This window comes from Prenolepis imparis, unplaced genomic scaffold (genome assembly GCF_030444845.1).
Source record: "Prenolepis imparis isolate NDT839.2.m4 unplaced genomic scaffold, iyPreImpa1.0 SCAF_4, whole genome shotgun sequence".
In the NCBI taxonomy this organism is placed as follows: domain Eukaryota; kingdom Metazoa; phylum Arthropoda; class Insecta; order Hymenoptera; family Formicidae; genus Prenolepis; species Prenolepis imparis.
The window spans coordinates 20,853,706-20,859,709 of record NW_028141162.1 but is presented as its reverse complement, the minus strand read 5'-3'; positions in this window follow the sequence as shown (position 1 = coordinate 20,859,709).

The following is a 6,004-nucleotide window of genomic DNA, read 5'->3' as shown; positions in this document are numbered from 1 at the left end:
TTAATAATTATAGGGAATGATTGCGTTCAGTATCTTTCGATATTTTTTACGATTGCATTTGAAAAAGTAATGCAATGATACGTGGAACATCTCGCTACGTTATCTTTTCGCTCGAGTCTCGCTACATATCATTGTATTATCTCTCTGTATGCGATCGTTATAAATATTAAGAATCACAACGCAATTATTTTCTGTAAATTAATAAAGATTATCAAATCTTTCACAATTAATCAACTGGCGATTAATGGCTCATGCGCGTATCGAGACAATTTATTAAATTGAATATCTTTTGCGATATATTTATTTGAAGTAGCAATCAAAATGACAGAAAATGGAAATTATAATCATAACATTTGTAACCAATATTTTGTATTATTTTTATATATAGACACTAAGAATATAACGGCTCTCTATATATCAAATATAAATTAGAAAATAGAAAGGCTATTCGAGCCATACGCGGATGTCGGTGCGTCGATTCCAACGAAAATTAATTTTTCGTTGAAATTAACTAATTGTTGTTAACTTGGTTGGTGGTGTACCAACTATTATTAATTATATTAATATGTAGATGTAGATAATTATTAAGCTTTACCAATGTCACCATTGTCATCATTATGCTTTTAGTTAAAGCTCATTGTGTTTCTTCTTTAATTCTAAGTTTTTTTTTAATGCATCTTCTTTGTTTTTAATAACGATATTAAACATGTTTGCTTGTTGTTCTAATCGTTCTTCCTGTAATGTGTTTTATAAATTAAATCTATATATATATATAAACCACAAAAAATTTACCGTTTCTCCCTTCATTCTCCCTCTTACCCTCTCACCCACCATTCTCTCTCTCTCTCTCTCTCTCTCTCTCTCTCTCTCTCTCTCTCTCTCTCTCTCTCTCTCTCTCTCTCTCTCTCTCCCTCTCCCTCTCCCTCTCCCCCTCCCCTTCCCTCCCCTTCCCTCCCCTTCCCCTTCCCCTCCCCCTCCCCCCCTCTCTCTCTCTTCGTTCCTTGTGAGTATGATTTGGACGTGTTAAAGTGAGCTCTGTATTTCTGAATATATTTCTGCTGTTCTTTGCCCTGCGGGGCCTTTATTTTTACAGAAAGATTTAAGTAAGGCTAATTTTCGCTTACTGTGGTAATGCTTGAGGCTGACCCTGATCTGTAAGGCTCGTTTTCGGACATCTAAACTTTTTTGGACGATAGGCTGTCAGTAGCTGTCAACGGATTACGGTTGTAGTTGGGCGCGTGCGCATGGCAGGACGAAGGTGAGATATTATGTCGAGACGAAACAATACAAGAAACAATGCCTCGTCTGCTGGCAGTGCGGACGAAGCGGATTGTCCTGACAGCGAAAACATAAACATAAACAATGAAAATGTTAAGGCGCGACTATCTTCGGTATTTTCGGTATCGGGTGCGTCTGACAGGAGCGTAGCTAGAATTGATAATTTGCGTCTCTCTAAAATAAATTCGTTAAAGGTCTCAATAAATAAGCATAATGATATAGTAACGAAAATTTTGCTTACGTGCAAGGAAACGGCGGAGAAAAGAGGCCAAATTGAATCGGCTTTTAGATTCTGCAAGGAAGCGTTTCTTGAAATGGCAAATATGCTAACATGTCTGATTGAAGAGGGATCAACGGAGAGGCTTGGGAGCATTAAGACTGCGGTTCGAGATGTTCTGGAGGATATGGGGGTTGAGGGATTGCAGAGACCTCTCAATACACAGACTGAGAATATAACAGCTAGTACCCCAAAAACATATGCGTCAGCGGCTAGGAGTATACCAAAGGTACGAATCTCACGCGACTCTTCATTTGAGGTACCGACCGCTACAAATTTCTTGATAGTGCCAGATAAAGACAGTACAACTAAGTATGCCTCATCGCAAGCGACCAATGAAGCGGTGCGCAAAATATTGATGCCATCGGACTATGCTCTGAGAGTCAATAAAGTCACTAATGCTCGGAATAACGGAATTAAAATTGAGGCCATTGATCCTGACATCGAAAAAATTAAGGCATACTCAAAACTCAGGGAGGCTGGTTTAAGGATAGTGGAGAACACAAAAATGAATCCTCGTTTGATTGTCTATGGTGTGCCAGCTATGATGACGGCTGAGGAACTGGAGAAGGAATTTGTTGCACAAAATCTAAATGGCATTAATGATGTAGCAGGGGTGGATCCTAAAATAATCTACATATACAAACCTAAAAATAATAAGCAATATACAAATTGTGTGCTGGAGGTCTCGCCGGAAATGCGAAGGCGGTTAATAAATAATAAGCATATCTACTTGCGCTTCTCTGCCTGCAATTTTGCTGACCATGTAAGAGTTTTGCAATGTTACAAATGCATGGCATTTGGCCACTTGGCGAAGAATTGTAAATCTGAATCTGTATGTGGACATTGCTCGGGATCTCATCAGATGAGAAAATGTGAAAACCGAGGGCGGCCTCCTGTGTGCTGTAACTGTAAGCGTAATTCGAAGGATCTGATGCGACGCATGCGGCACTGGACATTAAAAAGTGTCCGATACTTGGCAATAAATTGAAGGATAGATTGTTAAACATTAACTATGAATAGTCTCTCTTTCTCTAGCGATTCGGATTTCTTAAACATCTGTCATGTAAATTGTCAGTCGCTGGTCGCATTTTGATGAATTCTATCACTTCTTTGTTAATGCAGGGTATCATATTATATGTATGTCGGAGACTTGGTTGAAGCCTCAGGTACCGGATAGTATGGTCAGAATGCCAGGATACACCTTGTTTAGATGTGACAGAACTGTAAGGCAGGGGGGTGGAGTCGCTTTCTATCTGTTGGATTCTCTAAGGGCAGTAATTCTAAATCAATCTATCACTGATGCATGCTGCAGAAAGCCAGAATTTCTAATCGCAGAAATTAGTACTAACAATACATGTAATATTCTTCTATCAGTTGTGTATAGGCCTCCGAATTGCGGATATCTGCAGGAATTTGAGAATGTGTTTCTGGGTCTGCAAGTTAATTATAGACACTCTGTTATACTCGGAGATTTCAACACGGATATGACACATAATACATATGATAGTACACAACTTCAAGGTTTCATCGGATCTGCAGGCATGTTTCTGGTGCCATATGAACCCACGCATCATCTGTGAAGCTCAAGCACATTTCTCGACCTGTGTATTGTGGATGATGCTGAAAAAATCACTTCTTATGGACAGATGGCAGTTCCGTTTCTATCGGCACATGATCTCATACGAATAAAGTATGGAATACGTATTGAACGCCGCAGAAGCAGACGAATAATATGCAGAAATTTTAAACATTTTAAGGAGCATGACTTCCTGGCGGAAATAGGTGCACTAGATTGGACTGACCTCCTGTCCTCAAATAGCATAGATGAAAAAGTGCAAATCTTTAATGACAGACTACTAGCTTGTTTCGATAAACATGCTCCGATGCAAAGCATAGTACACAGGAATCTGCCAGCTCCTTGGCTGACGAATGAAATTAGAGATGCTATGAAGAGGAGAAATAAGCTGCGAGGAATATGGCGAAGACATCGAAGTGGAGTAAACTATGACAATTTTAAGGCTATGAGAAATCACGTGCAAAACACTATCAGATCTGCTAAGAAAAATTATTATCTTACAGTATTTAGATGTAAGGACAAACCGGAAGAAACCTGGAGTAAACTCAGACACCTAGGATTAATAAAAATGAAAAATAGCAACTGCAAGCTTACACACACGGTAGAGTTAAACGTATTCTTTGCAAATGGTGGATCGGGGCATGATGTTGATAGCAGTGAAGAGCTTGACTTATTTGATCAAACTGACGATACCTTTGATGACAGGAAACTGCACCTCAAGTATATAACACCGGATGTCATAAGGAAAGCACTAATGAGGATAAAATCTAATGCAGAGGGCACTGATGGTATTTCTGCAAAGGTTATGAGAATGACCTCGCCGTATTTAATGTCACTGATAGAGCACTTGCTGAATTTTTCTATTATGCATGGTATAGTTCCTCAAATATGGAAGTCTGCAATAGTTAGACCGATACCAAAGATTAAGCAACCGACATTGTTGCAGCACTATAGACCGATATCAATTCTGCCAACTATCTCCAAAATACTTGAGAGGGTTGTCTCAGATCAGATAGTTGAGTATCTGACTGAGAATAAATTGCAGGATCCGTACCAGGCTGCATATAGGAAGAACTCATCGACACAAACATGCGTCATTAGAATGCTGGATGACATAAGACAAGCTGCAGATGAAAGAAAAATCACTATCTCTGTTTTCTTCGATTTTTCAAAAGCTTTTGACAGAGTTAAGCACAACTTACTTATCAACAAATTAAAGAAAATGGGTTTTTCTCACATGGTTATTAATTGGATACGATCTTATCTGACGGATAGAACTCAGGCTGTGAGAGATCAATATGGAGAAACAACATCATCCCTGATCAATACAACAGTTGGAGTACCGCAGGGTTCTGTTCTTGGTCCTCTGCTCTTCGTGTTATATGTGTCTGATATCAAAGAGGCAGTACATAACTGTAAGTATAGTCTGTATGCGGATGATCTGCAGATATATTTACACTGTAAACCGTGTAACTTGCAGAATGGCATTACGGAGGTATATAGAATCTATTATAACTTGATCTAATAACAACGGACTTATCTTAAATCCAGATAAAACTCAAGCTATACTTTTTGGCACGGCTAGATATATTAATGCAATAGTCTTTGATAACCTGCCTAAAATAGTAATTAGAGGTACGATGGTACAATTTTTGACGGATGTTAAATATCTTGGTATCCTGATTACAAATACACTATCGTGGGAAAAACAGGTGTTGAGTATGGTAAAAAATATCAGGTCAAAACTCTATCAATTAAAAATATCCAAACATCTCCTCCCATACCAACTAAAGATCAAATTAATTACGACGCTTATAGTACCGTATGTGGACTATTGCTGTGCGGCCTTTACGGACATTACTGGTCAACTCAGTTTGACACTCTACAGAGCATTGAATGCGTGTATAAGATTTGCATGCAATGTAAGATGGGATGACCATATAACCCCGTACTATCGTCAACTGCGCTGGCTCAAGATAGAGGAGCGCAGAAAGTATTTTGTGGGAAACCTAATTTGCAACATTATTAAATCGAAACAGCCTACAATCCTTTATAAAGATCTTAAGTTTAGATCGGCTCATTGTTCCAGAACAACTAGGGCAGCAAGTGATCTTCTTGCTCTGCCGGTTTGCAGAACTGAGATATATAAACGTTCATTTAGATACACCGCGTCAAAAATTTGGAATGAGCTACCGCCTGTTTTACGTGAGGTGAGGACGATAAAAGAATTTAGGAATAATTTTTATGAACTGTTGTTAAATTCTTGTAAATTTGATCCGTGATTATAATGATTTTGGTAACTTTTATGGCTTCAAATGCAGGGTCAGACGCAGCCGTGTACTTACGTTGTTTTTCTTCTGTTTTTCTTTTCTGTCTGCATCAATTTATTGTTATATTATATACTATATATTATTTTTCCATATTTGTATTTTTGTGTTATTGTGTTACTTCTACTCTAAAATCAAGTATTTTTATATTATTATATATTCTGTTTATTCAATTTCTTTTCTTTAAATCTATTCTTTTACTGTTTTCAAATCTTGTAAATATGTATTTTATGTCTAATAATGTATTCAATTCATACTTGTAACTAAACTATTAACAATATGTAAATGGTTCTCTTGAACAGGTTCTTTTTGTATGGAGCGCTTGAGAGTATTATATCCCAGGGCGCCTAAATAAATATACGCTTTCTTTCTCTCTCTCTCTCTCTCTCTCCCCCTCTCTCTCTCCCTCTCCCTCTCTCTCCCTCTCTCCCTCTCTCTCTCTCTCTCTCTCTCTCTCTGTCTCTGTCTTTTTTTCTCCTCCGACACACCCTTTCTTTCATCTCATCAAAATCTCGAAAATTCCATTACGCTGGCGTGGGAGGA